An 18,531-nucleotide genomic window follows, 5' to 3' on the forward strand; every position below is an offset into this window, starting at 1 on the left:
TCAAGTGAAGTGGGTGATAACAATGATGGATATGAAATACTAAGAAGAGTTTGACATGTTTTTATAACCAGGGAACATGGCCTCCAGATAAGTCTAAACAACCACATTCAAGCTGATAAATCTGTGCTTTGGTTTTCCTGCCTTATTTTTACAGGGCTTCCATTTTAATTGCCCTTTGTTTTGAAGCATAAACCTCAATTCCACAACTGGATTTTAATATATTTCAGACAGTAGAAGATTGTGTGAAGCCATCAGTTTTAAGGGGACAGATATCTCATTTAATGGAAACATGAGGCACAGAAAATATCATAATGAAAAAGCAAGATCCAAATACCTCTAAAGATGAAAAATAGAGTAGGACAGAGTACACATAGAAGCAAATCTCAAACCCCTTGAAGAAAGATTGGCAGAAGGTGCATAGATGTTATAGACTCCACTAAGTTTTGATATGTTTAAAGTAAAGCATTAAAATAATGAATTTAAAGAGATACTGATGAGTCTTTTTATTATCAAGGAAAATAGTCTCCAAACGTGTCTAAATGACCGCACTCAAGCTCATGAAGTGTTCACCCCAGATGGGACTCGAACCCACAATCCCTGGCTTAGGAGGCCAGTGCCTTATCCATTAGGCCACTGAGGCACATGAACACTAGCTTTTTTACCTTTTAGTGCTGTGTGCATGAAAAGCAAGTCTGTTGCCTGAGCTTTGGGGAGAAAAGTTGATCCCTCTTAATTTAACCAGGCCTGGATTTGTGGAAAGGCCACCAAGGCCGGGCCGATGGCCGCAGGATTTTAGGGGGTATGCTGTCCAACCACACCCACATTGGTTCAAAAACACTGGGGATGTGCAGGAGATACAACAGTTTTTTTAAATTTCCCGTGCTCCAATCTCCGGGTCACTATTGGTCCCAATGATGAAAAGTCGAACGAATAAAGGGAAGGGGACGGGGCAATGAACAGCAGTGGGCCTAGGGGTGCCCGCTATGTAAATACAGCCCTGAATTTAACTAAGAGCAGTCAACAAACACTTGGAATCCAAACATATGATTATGGTTTTAGAGGTAAAAAATTAGCATGCATTTTTACATATAACAGGATGAATGAAAAATAAATATTTTTTTACCTTCAGTTATTATCTATTAATCAGTTAATAGTGCTGCTCCAGCAGAATTCTGCACTGAAATCCATTTCTCAAAAGAACAAACAGATTTTTCTATATTCAATTTTGAAATCTGACATGGGGCTAGACATATTGTCAATTTCCCAGCTGCCCCAAGTCCTGTGACTTGTGCTCTGATAAACTTCAATCACTCTTTACTGCTGTACTGCAAGTTGGAGTGATATCGCCCCCTCCCTTTTCTCCCGCAGCAGCCAAACAAAAGAACAATGGGAAGGTAACCAGATAGCAGCTCCATAACACAAGATAACAGCTCCCTGGTAGATCTAAGAACAACACTCAATAGTAAAAACCCATGTCTCACTGAGACACATTCAGTTACATTGAGAAGGAAAAACAGCAGCCTGCCAGAAAGCATTTCTCTTCTAAAGTGCAAGCACAAGTCACATGACCAGGGGCAGCTGGGAAATTGACAAAATTTCTAGCCCCATGTCATATTTCAAAATTGAATTTAAAAAAATCAGTTTGCTCTTTTGAGAAATGGATTTCAGTGCAGAATTCTGCTGGAGCAGCACTATTAACTGATTAATTTTGAAAAAAAATTTCCCATGACAGTATCCCTTTAACTTGTAGGGGGCTTTAATTTTTTTAGCAGTTGTGCATGTATGGCCTTTTTACTGATGGGCGGGGTAGGGAAGGTGAGAAAATGTTGTGCAGGCCCCATGATTTTTATGGCAGCCCAGTACCCACTACATACATGTTATTATTGCCTAACTTAATTTCTTTTTATGAGAATGTAAGTAGAGACCTCGATTCTGGGATGGCAGTGGATGTGATTTACTTAGACTTTGCTAAAGCATTTGATACAGTGCAACACAAAAGGTTAATGGTTAAATTAAGGAATGTTGGCCTGGAACATAGTATTTGTACCTGTATAGAGAACTGGCTAAAAGATAAACTACAAAGAGTGGTGGTAAATGGAACATTTTCTAATTGGACCAGTGTTGTTAGTGGAGTACCGCAGGGCTCTGTACTAGGTCCCTTGCTTTTCAACTTGTTTATTAATGACCTGGAGGTGGCCATTGAAAGTACTGTTTCTATTTTTGCAGATGATACTAAATTGTGCAGAACTATAGGTTCCATGCAGGATGCTGCCACTTTGCAGAGTGATTTGTCTAAACTGGAAAACTGGAAAATGAGGTTCAATGTTGATAAATGCAGGTTATGCACTTTGGCAAAAATAATATAAATGCAGGTTATACACTAAATGGCAGTGTGTTGGGAGTTTCCTTAAATGAGAAGGATCTAGGGGTCTTTGTAGATAACAAGTTGTCTAATTCTGGGCAGTGTCATTCTGTGGCTACTAAAGCAAATAAAGTTCTGTCTTGCATAAAAAAGGGCATTAACTCAAGGGATGAAAACATAATTATGCCTCTTTATAGGTCCCTGGTAAGGCCTCATCTGGAGTATGCAGTTCAGTTTTGGACTCCAGTCCTTAAGAGGGATATAAATGAGCTGGAGAGAGTACAGAGACTAAGTGCTACTAAACTGGTTAGAGGGAGGGAAGAGTTAAATTACGAGGGGAGACTGTCAAGGTTGGGGTTGTTTTCTCTGGAAAAAAGGCGCTTGCGAGGGGACATGATTACACTTTACAAGTACATTAGAGGACATTATAGACAAATAGAAGGGGACCCTTTTACCCATAAAGTGGATCACCGTACCAGAGGCCTCCCCTTCAGACTAGAAGAAAAGAACTTTCATTTGAAGCAACGTAGGGGGTTCTTCACAGTCAGGACAGTGAGGTTGTGGAATGCACTGCCGGGTGATGTGATGCTGATTCAGTTAATGACTATAAGAATGACTTGGATGATTTCTTGGACAGACATAATATCAAAGGCTATTGTGATACTAAGCTCTATAGTTAGTATAGGTATGGGTATATAGAATTTAATTAAAAGTAGGGAGGGGTGTATGTATGGATGCTGGGTTTTCATTTGGAGGGGTTGAACTTGATGGACTTTGTCTTTTTTTCAACCCAATTTAACTATGTAACTATGTAACTATGTAACTATGTAACTATATGCAGAAATGCAAATTCTAGAGAAATGAATGTGTTATGTGTGCTAATATGTAGTACTTGTTTCCTATGGGCTCTGTTATAGTAAAAATAAAGTATATTTGTCTTCTACTTGTGACTATTAACAAGTGGTAATTAAAGTAAAAGTTTAAATCTTACATATTTATTATAGAGACATCCATTATGTGATGAAATATCTTATCAGTTGGTACATTGTATTTACTTTGTATGGCTTTTGAATTATTATAATGTAATTTGCCTCTTCCCAGCCTGCAAAGAAAATGCTATCTAGTTGTTGTATCTGGTAACAAAAAACGGTTGATTCTAAAGTTCAAGTTTCAGTGCTATTGTTTTTATGATTTCTAACCTCTACTATTACTATCCCATTCTTCTGACATTCTAAACACTCCCTCGTTGCTACAGAATTTAAGTCATACCAAACACACAGCAGTAACAATTACAAACCTAAGAGCAAGAGGGAACAAATTGCCAAATAATTCAGAAAATATCAAACTAAAAAACCCAACCTCTACCTTGTCACCCCACATATTGCTTCCTTACCTCTCCCAAACTTAGGTAACTAGCATGTGGATTTGTTTAAAAAGCACTTAGAATAAAGTAAATATTTACAGGTATATAACAAACAACAGTATAAAGTAAATATTTATGTAACAAACTACACATCGCAGAGCCCGGATAGCTCAGTCGGTAGAGCATCAGACTTTTAATCTGAGGGTCCAGGGTTCAAGTCCCTGTTCGGGCGCTAGTTGTTTTACAAAGGATATACCTCCCTATTAAAATACCAAATGTTCTTTCCAAGCACTTAACATATTGATGAATTGGTTCACTTTTCAAAATGTTAGTGGTCTGATTATACCCTACCGAGAGCTAAATGTTAGAGGCTGTTTTATTCAAATTGCAGTCTTTTAGTCAAATCAATGCATGGTTGCTGAATAAAAAATATAAATTACTCAAAATACATAAACATTTCCATAAGGTTTCCATGAAACATGAAAACCAATTGCAAAGTGTCTCAGTATATCATACCTATCAACATTTGAGATTAAGAAAGAGGGATAAAAAGCTCTCGCATCTTTTTGGCCACACCCACTTTATGGCCACTCCCCCATAAGTCACGCCCATTTAACACAATCATTCAAAAAATGCAGCTTCACTTGGTATGTTTCTCACCCTTCAAGTAAGACTCTATTCACTCCTTTGTCCTGCCTGTATACCTTGCTTAGATCTACCCCTCCAGTCATGTTACTCAGCCTTCAAGTCTCAGCTTTCCTGATTCAATGCTGAGCACTGCAAATTAATGATAACCGCACACCTTGCCCTTTCATTGCTCTTAGGATGCACATTTTCATCCTTGTTTTAAATTTGATCCTATTTCATTAACAATGAACAGTAAGTACATGGGGTCACCATGATCATATAATGGTTATCACTTAAAATTGCACCCACTGATGACTTGTGAGTCATCACAATTTTAGATGTTCTCATCATACTACATACTGTCCCCTATTTACAAACATTGAATAGAAACAAACTAAATCAGGGTTATTTAAAAAAAAGTTTTTTTATGCAGGGCTCTGGCGCTGTAGAACAAACAGGGGGTTATGTACAGTTACAATAAAGTTTAAGAGCTTGCTGCCAAAGAGGCAAGAAGATGGAGAACCGTGTCCCATAGAGATTGTAAACCTATACAGAAGGGCAACTTACAGACACAAGGAAGGGGATATTACGCACTATAAAAAAAGCTGTTGCATTGGCCGGGAATCAAACCCGGGCCTCCCGCGTGGCAGGCGAGAATTCTACCACTGAACCACCAATGCTCCCATATTGTGGTATAATGTATTCAATGTATTCAATGTATTCAATGTATTCAATGTATTCAATGTATTCAATGTATTCATGCTTTTTAATCTGATTCCAGAAAAACGTATAAAATGTCTAACTTAATTGGCTGTTGGCAGAGAGCCCGAATTGATACTTACAATCTAACAATTTAAGATAAGCAAAGAAACCATTATAACAATTGAAAATAAGCAGGTCTCTTGGGGGAAACAGTGATTTGTAACTTAAAGTGATACTGATACTAAAAATTTTCTTTTCAAAATATTAATCTACACTAAAAGTTGCCTATGGGTCATGTTGATCGTTTTTCACTGATAGTTCTAATTTTGTAAGTAATTGCTACTTAAAGTTCCTAAACCTGACTGATTTGCCAATTCAACTGTCTCTTCTCAGCCTGTCAGTTAGAGTTTGTAATGTTAACGGACTATTGCTGCACAAATATGGCAGTCAGTCACCTCATAGACAAACACTGGGGTATGAAAGGTACGGTGCATCTATCTTGTCACATGCGCTTCATATCTGAAGACTTTGCGCCGTGGAGTTCCGCCCTAAGTGATGTTGTCCCATTATGATCTACATTCATAAAAGCATTGTTAGCATTCTGTTCCATGGGAAATATTACTTAAATATTCTTTTGATTAATGAAAGGATTTATATTTCTATGTTTAACAAACAACTATTTCTTATGTAACCGTAACCAACAGTGCTTACTGCCTAGAAGGTGAAATTAATTTGTACTATTTTAAGTCCTCCCTCCCATTTTTAAATACATTTTTAGCCTTTGATGCACCCAACTTAGGTAAATGTTTAGTGGGATGGGAGCTTTAGTTGTGTAGCACCTGGATTGTCCTACACTGCACATTCTCTGAGGGAAGCAATATTGAAAAATGTATTGTTCAATCACAATGTGTCTTCTGCATCTGAAAGCAGACAACTCAAGCAAAAGGCTTGTAGGGAAGAGTATTGGATTGCATGGCTATGAGCCATTCTTCATTTCATTCATTTCTGTTCCCATAATAAAGACACAATTCAAAATGAAGGTTAGTTTTAACATTTTTTTGTCTCAATTGTCAACAACGCTGCCTATTTTTCTGACAACTGTGGGTCACAACGTACAGAGAAAAATGATACATTCTTAGTAGTGATGGGTGAAACTGATGTGTTTTTAGAAAATTTTCAGAAATGAAATGCAGGCTATGGGTGACAAATTGGGATACAATTGTTTTCACCCATTACAGTCTATGCCCATTACTTTTATGGTGAAAAGTTTTACTCATCACTCATTACTTTGTAGTTTATTAGTCAATTTCTAACAAATTTCTTTAGCCAGTCTATGCAATAAATGCAAGTATTTATAAACACATTATCTATGCAATGCAAAATAGACATCATCTAGTATGAAAGGCAAATAACAACTTACTGTTTTGACTCAAAATGGGACAAAAACTGTCACTGCGTTGGCCGGGAATCGAACCCGGGCCAACTGCTTTGAAGGCAGCTATGCTCACCACTATACCACCATCACCAGATGTGTATATAGGTTGTCAAATATCCCCAATTTTTTTTACACAGTTAAGCCAAAGAAGATAAGCACCATATGTACAATTTATGGTCTTCCTTGTGTAACAGGACTGCAACAAACATAATTCAGTTCTGGTTCTGTAGCATCTAAACCAGTGCAGAATTCTGTTTGTTTTAATTTTGCTACACAAGGAGTGTCAAAAGTTGTCTTTATGATGTGTATTTTCTTATAACCCTGAGCTGTGTGCTTTAACAAAGTGAAAAGTTTAGGGAGATGGGAGCTGTAGTTCAGAAGCAACAGGATTGTTATATGTTGCAAATTTCTGGGGAACCAGAAATAGGTCAGTGCAGTCAAAACTATCCATGTGCCACAGATACAATAGTGTATTAGTATAAGGGCAATCTCAGGGAGGTTGTTTGGAGCTTACAGTTTAAGGGGCACAGTAGCATGAAAAGGGGGTAGATTGTGTGCCGGCCTAGTGAGAGTCCATGATTGAGTCTTCCTGGAAGTTAATCTTTACCTGCATAGGTTTATGGCTAATAACACATTGGACACTTTGGGTTACCTAAAACCATAGCGATCAAAGCGATCAAATGATTTCTGTAAATGGATTTGCTTTTGGTGCTTTGGGTACCTAAAATGCAACATTCAAAGAGCCTAGAAGCAGATGACTCAAGTGTAAGTCTTGTTTTAAGTTGGGTGTCTATGGGCCCTGAGTGGCCATCCTTAATTTCATTCATTTTAGTGTTAAAGGGACAGTTCACAGTCTTATAATGAAAATAATCCCTTTAAGCTAGCTAGCATCACATTCATATATCATGCCACAAAGAATTCAAATAATTGCTGGGCTACTTGCAAACAGAATTCCCCAAGCAAAAAGAATACAGATGCCCCAATGTGTGTGATTGTGCTTTTCTCATGCTGAAGATGTAAGGCCTTTTATATTACAATACAATTGCCCCTAGTGCAAGTTTGTGTTTGTGTCAGGAACATAAATAGAAAAAGACTTGGAATAATGACAATATCATAACATGCACAAACATTGGCTCCATATCATTCCCCCAGTCAATGCTATTGTAGCTATGGGTTACTAGACTCGGTGCATGTTTGTACCTACATATGCTCTCTGGTCAGGTCGCCATTGGAATAAGATTTGACAGAACCTCGTACAACAGTCCCTCCTCTCTGCCCCAATGGAAGCCCTCGGAAATGTTGCCCCATACAGCCATACCATGCCTGAATATAAAGAGCAAACAAACTAAAGAATGTTCAAACTTTTATACATGATATCATGCAATATACACACTATACAGAATGCCCTGTGGCCTGCAAATCTTTTTTTCAAAATGAATTCTGATTTCAGAAGCCTGAACCCAATAACCTACTAAAGAGGCAAAGGTCTCCTGATGTAGTTGGGTGAGAAGCATGTCACACTAATTCTGCGGGTTTTAAAGCCCAACATGGGGACATGTTATTGTCATGTGCTTTCTGTCTCCATTTGTTCCTTCATCAAGTGATACAGCTCGCCGTGATCGTATAGTGGTTAGTACTCTGCTTTGTGGCCGCAGCAACCCCGGTTCGAATCTGGGTCACAGCATCTTTTTCAAAATACATCTTATACTGATCAACTATAGAAAAATAGCATCCATTTATTAAAGCTTGATAAACAGTTATAATACGCAAAGCCATGAAAGCTTGTAAATGATATCCTTATAAACGGTGAGTCTGATGTCATAAAGTTAAAAATGGTGAGTTCTGATGTCATTTCTGTCACATGACTCACTGAAATTTGTGTATATAATATAAAGTACCCCAGTTGTAAATATGAGGATACTATACATTAAGCCCGTTAAATTAACGGGCGCTTAGAACATATGTAGTCAAACATTTATAAAATCAGAATTGTTCTAGTCTAAAAAATTTGCCAGAGACGGTCCGTAGGAAACATGCGCAGTAGCGCAATCCTACGGACACAGGACTGGACACAGAGACACTTCAATTTATAATAGGATTAGAAGTTAACTCGGTTCCATGACCTGTATAAAAAAAACTCAGCCTTTGGACTCGAGCTTTATATGGTCATGAAACTCCTCGTAACTTATAATATCCTTATATTTTACAAGAGGGGTACTTTATCACTATATAAATGACTTGAACCAGAAAAAAAAAAATTGAGAGCAGGGTATCCGGAAACCCATTATCCAGAAAGCTCTGAATAAAATGGGGGTTACTGACCCCGTCTGAAAAACAAATGCTCTGCAAAGCTACAAATGTATTGTTATTGCTACTTTTTATTACTCATCTTTCTATTCAGGCCTCACCTATTCATATTCTAGTCTCTTATTCAAATCAATGCATGGTTGCTAGGGTAAATTGGACCTTAGCAACTGGATTGCTGAAATCACAAGCTGAAGAGCCGCTGAATAAAAAGCAAAAGAACTTAAATAACTTAAAAACTACAAGTAATAAAAAATCAATAACTTCAATCTTAAACCAACTGATCAGTAATTATTTTGTGTAATTTGGTTGAGTACCTGATCACTAGTCAAACTATGATAGGACTGTAATAATAAATGAAACCACTGAAAATAAAGACCAACACAGAACTGAAAATTCAGCAGATACAATCAAGAACAATGGAGATCAAGAACAATCAGGAATAATCTGTTACAAGCAGAACAGCAAAACACAACTGAAACCACAATAAAATCACTCACAATGTGATAAAACAATAATTATGATGTGTGAATCTCTGATCACTAGCAAAATAAGTGTAAAGAAACCAATAAAAAGTAAGAGGAAAAATAAAATAAAATAAATATTCATTAAATATAATTCAAGAATAAGCAAAACCCGTAAATAAACAGCAAAACAAGGCTAAAAATACAATAAAATCACAGAAAGTGCAATGAAATATATCAATTCAATAATATACAAAAATAACCAATCAAACTTAGTGATTAGTGTAAAAAACAGTCAAATAAGCAGTTTTTATGGCAAAAGGCTGAATATAGAAAATAAAGGCAAAGTAAAATTATTTTATGTGTTCACACTTGCAAAAGGTGTGTGTGTGTGTTTGTATGTATGTGTAAGTGTATGCAAGCTAAGTGGAAAAATGTAAAAAACTTCAAAAACAGTAAAAGTAGACAAAAACAGTAAGTGTGTTATATGTGTATAATAAGTGTGTAAAAGGTGGTACCTGAGTGCAGGCAAGGCAGATCTCGACTGGCACTGGATGACAGCTGGCAGCAGGAATACTCCATGACATCCAGGGTGAGGGGGAGGCTCTTAAATACCCCTGCAGTTGCCGCATCTTGATGACATCTCTGTGATTTGGGTTCATTTAGGCGACAGGTCATAGGGACAGGTCAACTTGACAGGTGAGTATGCTCATTGCCTTGGGGGTTTTAAGGCATCCAGCACTGCTCCACACTAATTTGAAGCAGAAAGTGCGGCGTACATGGATTTATTCTGAAAAACATAAGCTCCTACGTTCCTGGTGCTTAAAGCCTTTTTATTCCAGAAAGTAGGAGCTATGTTCTTGGCAGTATAAAGGTTAAAATGTACAGATAGTTTATTTTTTAGCCCATTTCAGGCACATTTTAAAAAACACAGGTCTATTATCACTTTAAAGTGAGAGTTAATAACATCTGCCCAGGAGGCTCCTATCACATCTGCCCGGCTAGCTCAGTCGGTAGAGCATGAGACTCTTAATCTCAGGGTCGTGGGTTCGAGCCCCACGTTGGGCGCGTACTTTTCTCCCCACTTATGTAACAACCTTCCTTTTCTTCTTCGACTCTTGTAAATCTTTACCTTCGCAATATTTTATTCTTATAGTGCTGATTTTCAAGAATTTTAAATTAATTTGAATCATATTAAATGTATAACATTTTAAAGTACCTCATCTTTTCTGTAATTCTTCCCAAGTTTTTCTACATTTGTTAAAAAGTCTAAACAAATACACCTTCAATTTGGACACTAGAGCAGGAGTGACCATACTTTACTAATGTGAGGTCTTTTAGGGCTGAACTCAACAGGGCAACGTCTTCAGATCCGACGCACTGAGAGGAAGCGCATGCGACAAGATGGATGCACCGAATATAATGTAAGTAATAGAAATATCTCGCATGTACTTCCTCTCAGCGCGTCAGATCCGAAGACGTTGCGTCGTGGAGTTCAGCTTTAAGGGTTTTTTCCCGTTATGTTCTACATTCATAAAAGCATTGTTAGCATTCTGTTCCATGGAAAATATTACTTAAATATTATATTGATTAATAAAATAATTTATATTTCTATGTTTAACAAACAACTATTTCTTATGTAACCGTAACCAACAGTGCTTTCTGTTTAGAAGGTGACAAAATGAAACATCTTCTATTTTGATTGTGAAAATCAAATCTATTCCTATTCAAAAACAAAAAAAATTTCAGTGCTAATGTAAAGAAATAAAAATTGTATGAAATTAATCATTCAAATACTCTATCATTGCTTTATCATGGAGAGCAGATATGTAAAGTATGGCATGCATGAAGTTTCTGTAGTGTAGTGGTTATCACGTTCGCCTCACACGCGAAAGGTCCCCGGTTCGAGACCGGGCAGAAACAAATTTGTTGGCATTGAGGTACAGGTTGTTATCCTTGAAAAACGTCCTACCACTTCTAGCATGAAACTTTATATTTTAGTTTATACTGGATAAATAGAGACTTGACTGTTCAAAAAAGTAAACTTGCAACTGTTGGGCTTTTAAGACTTTTATGTCAACCATACTCGTTATTTTTGGTTTATAAGTGTTTTACTTGAGAAATGCAAACATTTTCTTTTACACTTATTGTTATTCAAAGGTTAAACAGAAACTGAAAACTCCAGGTACTTGAAAGCAGACTGGCAATACTTGAAACATATTATGGTTTCTGAGGAGAAAAATTAATGCCGTCTTGGTTTGCATCATTCAACCTCAATTACACAACTGGATTTTGGTATATTTCAGACTTTATTAGTCTGGGACCAGATGGTGTTCATCCCAGAGTACTAAACGAGCTTAGCTCTATGACTGCTAAATCTCTTTCCTTCATTCATTGAGATCTGGCATGGTGAAATGCTAATGTGGTGCCAATATTAAAATAAGAATCCTGTTGTCAGCTTCAAATCTATAGGCTGGTTAACTGGACGTCAGTGGATGGAAAGCTTTACGAAGGGGTATAAGTAAATTGCAAATCATAATACTATGAGTTTTTGTCAGCATGGTCTTTTTTGCCTTTTATGAGGAGATGAGCAGGAATCTTGACTCTGGGATGGCAGTGGATGTGATTTACTTAGACTTAGCTAAAGAATTTGATACAGTACCACACAGAAGGTTACTGGTAAAATTAAGGAATATTGGACTGGAACATAGAATTTGTATTTGGATAGAGAACTAGCTGAAGGATAGATAAAAATTGGTGGTAAAAAGAATGTTTTCTAATCTGACCAGTGTTATTGAGTACCACAGGGCTCTGTACGCGGTGCTTTGCTTCTCAACTTGTGTCTTAATTAAAGTTTCTATATTTGCTGATGATAGTAAATTGTGCAAAACTATAGGTTCCATGCCGGATGCTGCCACTTTGCAGAGTGACTTGACTAATTCAGCAAATTAGAAAATTAGGTTCAATGCTGATAAATGCAACGTTATGCACTTTGGTAGAAATAATATAAATGTGAGTTATGCATTAAATGGCAGTGTGTTGGATGTTTCCTAAATTGAGATGGATCTATGGATTATTGTCTTATGTGGTGCAAAAAAAGAAAAAAGAAATAAAAACAATTCGTGGGTGCCTTGGAATTTGCATAAAGAAGATTTTTTTTTCTCATTAAAATGATCAACACACCAGAGGCCACTCCTCTAGACTAGAGGAACAGAATTTATGTTTGATGATGAGTACAGGGTTCTTCATGGGGAGGACAGTGAGGTTGTGGAATGCCATGGTGGCTAATGTTTTCATGGCAGATTCTATTCATGGCTTTAAGAGTGGCTTGGATGATTTCTTGGACACGCATAATATCCAAAGCTATTATGATACTAAAATCCACAGTTAGTATATATTGGTATATATAGTTTATGTGAGTGTATAGGTTGGTTGATATGAGTGTGGGTATGTCCACTGGCGTTCATTTGAAAGAGTTAAACTTGATGGACTTTGGTCTTTTTTCAACCCAACATAACTATGGAACCATGCAAATATATTACATTAACTCTAACTAGCTAACTTGTACTCCACTGAATTTGGCCTATTTTTTGGTCCTGCATGAGATGAGTACAGCAGCTATAGATTCCATGTTTGACAGGAGCAGCTGTTGGTAGACAAGTCATCGATCAGTCTGGACAGAGAGAAGCATGAGAGAGGATGAGAAAGAGAATGAGTTAGTGACTCAGCTGTATAATTATCAAACAGTGAAGAGACAGTTATCAAAGTTCTAAGTTTATTTTGAGTGCTTCATATTTGGTTGATGGTTTAACCTTTTTTAGAATCATTGTTTCTATACTAGTATACAAATTAATTTCTTACACTGAAATGAGGAGGCAGTGAGTAAAAGCTTCTTCCCTGACCGGGAATCGAACCCCGGCCGCGGCTGTGAGAGCGCCGAATCCTAACCACTAGACCACCAGGGAGAGATATGTGTGTATGTTACATTAGCATTTAAATAACATATTGGTTTCACTGCTATATAATTTACCTTTTTGGAGTGCAAAGACTTGCAGAATGCACTTTGCCTCAAGTGCTGCCTAAAAATGGCAGCACTCTCAAGAGGGCACGTAGGTTTGGATGATTTCTTCAAAAAGCATAATAACTATAGGCTATTCTGATACCTACAATTAGTATAGATATTGGTATTTTATGTGAGTATGTGGAGATGTTGGTGTGAATGTGTGTATTTATGTGCACTGGGTTTCATTTGGAGAAGTTGAACTTGATAGATTTTTTTTCAGCCCAACTTAACTATGTAACTATATGTAACTATGGTAGACTAAAGATTGTGTCAATCCATCAGTTTTAAGGGGACAGATTTTCCATTCCACTACATTTCATGGAAACAAGAGGCACAGAATATTTCAAAATGGAAAATGCGCAATCCAGAAACTGTAAAGATAAGAAAATGGTGTAGGACAGAGTAAAGGTGGCTATAGATAATACAATTACATTCTTTCCAGGAAAGATTGCTTATTTCAATACACAGGTGTAGAGCTGATCTACAGGTAGAAACAATAGAATTATACCTATATCTGAATATTCAGCACTAACAATGGCCGATTGGGTGGCTTCAAAATTGATATCCAGGCATTCTGTCAATATCGGTCAGATCGTCTCCAATCATACACGCACAGAATAACGTACAAAACTTAGTTTCGTATGATATTATTGGTTCATCTAAAGCCACCTTTACTAATAAAGAGAATCAAATCCAAAACCCCTTGAAGAAAGATTTGCAGAAAGTGCCCAGATCTTATAGACACAACTCAATATTGATATAAGCAGTGATTTCCTCTTATATCTTCAAAATGTAGACGTATGCATTTAAAAATCATTGGATCATATAAAAATGTGAATTTCAAGTGAAATGGGTGATAACAATGATGGATATGAAATACTAAGAAGAGTTGGACATGTTTTTATAACCAGGGAACATGGCCTCCAGATAAGTCTAAACAACCACATTCAAGCTGATAAATCTCTGCTTTGGTTTTCCTGTCTTATTTTTACAGGGCTTCCATTTAAATTGCCCTTTGTTTTGAGGCATAAACCTCAATTCCACAACTGGATTTTAATATATTTCAGACAGTAGAAGATTGTGTGAAGCCATCAGTTTTAAGGGGACAGATAATCTCATTTAATGGAAACATGAGGCACAGAAAATATCAAAATGAAAAAGCAAGATCCAAATACCTCTAAAGATGAAAAATAGAGTAGGACAGAGTACACATAGAAGCAAATCTCAAACCCCTTGAAGAAAGATTGGCAGAAGGTGCATAGATGTTATAGACTCCACTAAGTATTGATATGTTTAAAGTAAAGCATTAAAATAATGAATTTAAAGAGATACTGATGAGTCTTTTTATTATCAAGGAAAATGGTCTCCAAACTTGTCTAAATGACCACCCTTAAGCTCATAAATTGTTCACCCCAGATGGGACTCGAACCCACAATCCCTGGCTTAGGAGGCCAGTGCCTTATCCATTAGGCCACTGGGGCATATGAACACTAATTGTTTTATCTTTTAGTGCTGTGTGCATGAAAAGCAAGTCTGTTGCCTGAGCTTTGGGGAGAAAAGTTGATCCCTCTTTATTTAACCAGGCCTGGATTTGTGGAAAGGCCACCAAGGCCCGGGCCTATGGCGGCAGGATTTTAGGGGTATGATGTCCAACCACACCCACATTGGTTCAAAAACACTGGGGATGCACAGGAGATATGACAAGTTTTTTAAATTTCCCGTGCTCCAATCTCCGGGTCCCTATTGGTCCCAATAATGGGGGCAGTGAACAGCAGTGGGCCTAGGGGTGACCGCTATGTAAATACAGCCCCGAATTTAACTAAGAGCAGACAAGAAACACTTGAAATGCAAACATATGATTATGGTTTTAGAGGTAAAAAATTTGCATGCATTTTTACATACAACAGGATGACTGAAAAATATATTTCTTTTTTACCTTCAGTTTAACATGCCCTTTGTTTTGCGGCACTAAGCTTCAATTTTTTATAACTTATAGGGGCCCTGGCCACCAATTTTTTTTATATAACTTGTAGGGGCCCTGGCCACCAATGTTCTTCTTTTAATTACTTGTATAAGCCTGGTTCATCAATGCCCAATGTTTGTTTGTTTTTTATAACTTTTGGCCAACAATTTTTTTAATGTAACTTGCAGGGGCCCTGGACTGCATTTTTTAAAATATAGCTTTAAGGTCTCCTGGCCATCAATTTCTTTTTTTATATCTTGTAGGGACCCTGGCCACTAATGTTCTTTTTTTAATAACTTGTAGGGGGAGGGGGGCTGGCAACTGATGTTTTTTATAACTTGTAGGGGGTATGTGGCCACCAATGTTTTTCCTCTTTAACTTGTAGGGGGCTCTAATTTTTTTAGTAGTTGTGTATGTGTGGCCTTTGTACCAATGGGTGGGGGAGGGAAGCCTAGAAAATGTTGTGCAGGCCCCATGATTTTTTATGGCAGCATATAGGCAAAAATAACATGTATGTAGTGGGTACACCACTACATACATGTTATTTTTGCCTATATGCAGAAATGCAAATTCTAGAGAAATGAATGTGTTATGTGTGCTAATATGTTGTACTTGTTTTCTATGAGCTGGGTTATAGTAAAAATAATGCATTTTCTTCTTCTAGTTGTGACTATTAATAAGTGGTAATTAAAGTAGGAGTTTAAATCTTACATGTATTTATTAAAGAGACATCCATTCTATGATGAAATATCTTATCAGTAGGTTCCTTTGTATGGCTTTTGAATTATTATAATGTAATTTGCCTCTTCCCAGCCTGCAAAGAAAATGCTATCTGGTTGTTGTATCTGGTAACAAAAAACGGTTGACTCTAAAGTTTCAGTGCTATTGTTTTTATGATTTCTAAACTCTACTATTACTATCCCATTCTTCTGACATTCTAAACTCTCCCTCGTTGCTACAGTACTTAAGCCATACCAAACATACAGCAGTAACAATTACAAACCTAAGAGCAAGAGGGAACAAATTGCCAAATAATTCAGAAAATATCAAACTAAAAAACCCAACCTCTATCTTGTCACCCCACAAATTGCTCCATTACCTCTCCAAAACTTAGTTACCCAGCATATGAATTTGTTTAAAAAGCACTTAGAATCAGTATAAAGTAAATATTTATGTAACAAACAACAGTATAAAGTAAATATTTATGTAAATAGTAACTTCTCAGAGCCCGGATAGCTCAGTCGGTAGAGCATCAGACTTTTAATCTGAGGGACCAGGGTTCAAGTCCCTGTTCGGGCGCTAGTTGTTTCACAAAGGGTATACCTCCCTATTAAAATACCAAATGTTCTTTCCAAGCACTTAACATATTGATGAATTGGTTCACTTCTCAAAATGTTAGTGGTCTGATTATACCCTACCCAGAGCTATATGTTAGAGGCTGTTTTATTCAAATTGCAGTCTTTTAGTCAAATCAATGCATGGTTGCTGAATAAAAAATATAAATTACTCAAAATACATAAACATTTCCATAAGGTTTCCATGAAACATGAAAACCAATTGCAAAGTGTCTCAGTATATCATACCTATCAACATTTCATATTAAGAAAGAGGGATAAAAAGCTCTCGCATATTTTTTGGCCACACCCACTTTATGGCCACTTCCCCATACGTCACTCCCATTTAACACAAACATTCACAAAAATGCAGCTTCACTTGGTATGTTTCTCACCCTTCAAGTAAGACTCTATTCACTCCTTTGTCCTGCCTGTATACCTTGCTTAGATCTACCCCTCCAGTCATGTTACTCAGCCTTCAAGTCTCAGCTTTCCTGATTCAATGCTGAGCACTGCAAATTAATGATGACCGCACACCTTGCCCTTTCATTGCCCTTACCTTGCCCCTGGTAGCATAAATCATTTCACAGTATAGCCAGCAATAATAGGATCATCTCCTTTCCAAACCATACATTTTGGAAAGTACACACTGTGAGGAACCCAAAATAGACAAACACTCTTTTTACTCCAAACTGCCAAACTGCAAAGCTTCCCTAAATGTAGCAGCTTTTATAACATTTCTAAATATCTTCCTAAAATATTGGAATTTACTGCATTTACCTTGCACAGATTCTTACATACAAAGATAAAAAAATATGAATACCAAAGTATGTGGCCTGTAGGGACCCTAACATGACAATAGTGCACAGGAATTTTCTTGACTGGCAATTCAGCTTCCACAAAAAGCACCTTTCTTTACACAATCCAAAATGCATAAAGGTCTTTCTACTCCAAACTAGCAATGTGCAAAGCTATGATAAAAAATGCAACAAAAAACAATGCAAGGAAACCGCTGGAATAAAATCACATCAATTAAACACAACTGTGAAACTCAATGAAAAAACTATCAGTGGTCAGAATATCAGATTCAAGAGTTAAGCTGTCAAAGAAACAGTTATACAGGCAAACAAGAGCCACCTCCCTAAAGCCACAAACCTAGGCACATGCCATTAGGTGCCAATATATTAGAGGGGTTGTTCACCTCCAAATTCACTTTTAGTATGATGTAGAGAGCACAATTCTGAGACAATTTACAATTAGTTTTCATTTTTTATTATTTGTGGTTTTTGACTTATTTAGCTTTTTATTCAGCAGCTTTCCAGTTTGCAATTTCAGCAGTCTGGTTGCTAGGGTCCAAATTACCTTAGCAACCATGCACTGATTTGACTAAGAGACTGGAATATGAATAGGAGAGGCCTGAATAGAAAGATGAGGAATACAAAAGTAGCAAAAACAATACATTTGTAGCTTTAGAGAGCATTCGTTTTTAGAAAGGGTCAGTGACCCCCATTTGAAAGCTGGAAAGAGTCAGCAGAAGCAGGTATTTAATTAAAAAACTATAGAATATAAATAATGAAGAACAACTGAAAAGTTGCTTAGAATTTGCCATTCTGTAACATACTAAAAGTTAACTTATAGATGAACCACACATTTAATACAGCCCCGGTAACAACTACATGCTAGTTTTCCGAAGTTTCCTCGTGAGGAAAATGAAGCGTGTGTCATAACGAAGGCCACTCTCATTACAGCCGGCGCAGGAGAAGAGGAAGTGGTTCGGGGAGATTAGTCCCTCAAAGAAGAGGCGATTAGTCGCCAGGGCGCTAAATCTCCCCGAATAGCCTGGTGTGGACTAAAGCTGGCCATAGATGCAAAGATCCGATCGAGGATTCATATAATTTAGGTTTTTAAGGTTAG

The 18,531-nt window shown here is 37.1% G+C and overlaps 7 non-coding genes across 7 annotated transcripts; 4 read left to right on the forward strand and 3 right to left on the reverse strand.

The window, feature by feature from the left end:
* Nucleotides 1-567: 567 nt before the first annotated feature.
* trnar-ccu lies at nucleotides 568-640 on the reverse strand. Its single transcript has one exon. It is a non-coding gene; the product is annotated as a tRNA-Arg (tRNA).
* Nucleotides 641-3,884: 3,244 nt separating this feature from the next.
* On the forward strand, nucleotides 3,885-3,957 carry trnak-uuu. Its single transcript has one exon. It is a non-coding gene; the product is annotated as a tRNA-Lys (tRNA).
* Nucleotides 3,958-4,961: 1,004 nt separating this feature from the next.
* On the reverse strand, nucleotides 4,962-5,032 carry trnag-gcc. Its single transcript has one exon. It is a non-coding gene; the product is annotated as a tRNA-Gly (tRNA).
* Nucleotides 5,033-10,252: 5,220 nt separating this feature from the next.
* Nucleotides 10,253-10,325, forward strand: trnak-cuu. Its single transcript has one exon. It is a non-coding gene; the product is annotated as a tRNA-Lys (tRNA).
* Nucleotides 10,326-11,107: 782 nt separating this feature from the next.
* On the forward strand, nucleotides 11,108-11,180 carry trnav-aac. The gene has a single exon. It is a non-coding gene; the product is annotated as a tRNA-Val (tRNA).
* Nucleotides 11,181-14,728: 3,548 nt separating this feature from the next.
* trnar-ccu lies at nucleotides 14,729-14,801 on the reverse strand. The gene has a single exon. It is a non-coding gene; the product is annotated as a tRNA-Arg (tRNA).
* Nucleotides 14,802-16,509: 1,708 nt separating this feature from the next.
* Nucleotides 16,510-16,582, forward strand: trnak-uuu. The gene has a single exon. It is a non-coding gene; the product is annotated as a tRNA-Lys (tRNA).
* Nucleotides 16,583-18,531: the final 1,949 nt, after the last annotated feature.

Source organism: Xenopus laevis, chromosome 3L (genome assembly GCF_017654675.1).
Source record: "Xenopus laevis strain J_2021 chromosome 3L, Xenopus_laevis_v10.1, whole genome shotgun sequence".
NCBI lineage: Eukaryota > Metazoa > Chordata > Amphibia > Anura > Pipidae > Xenopus > Xenopus laevis.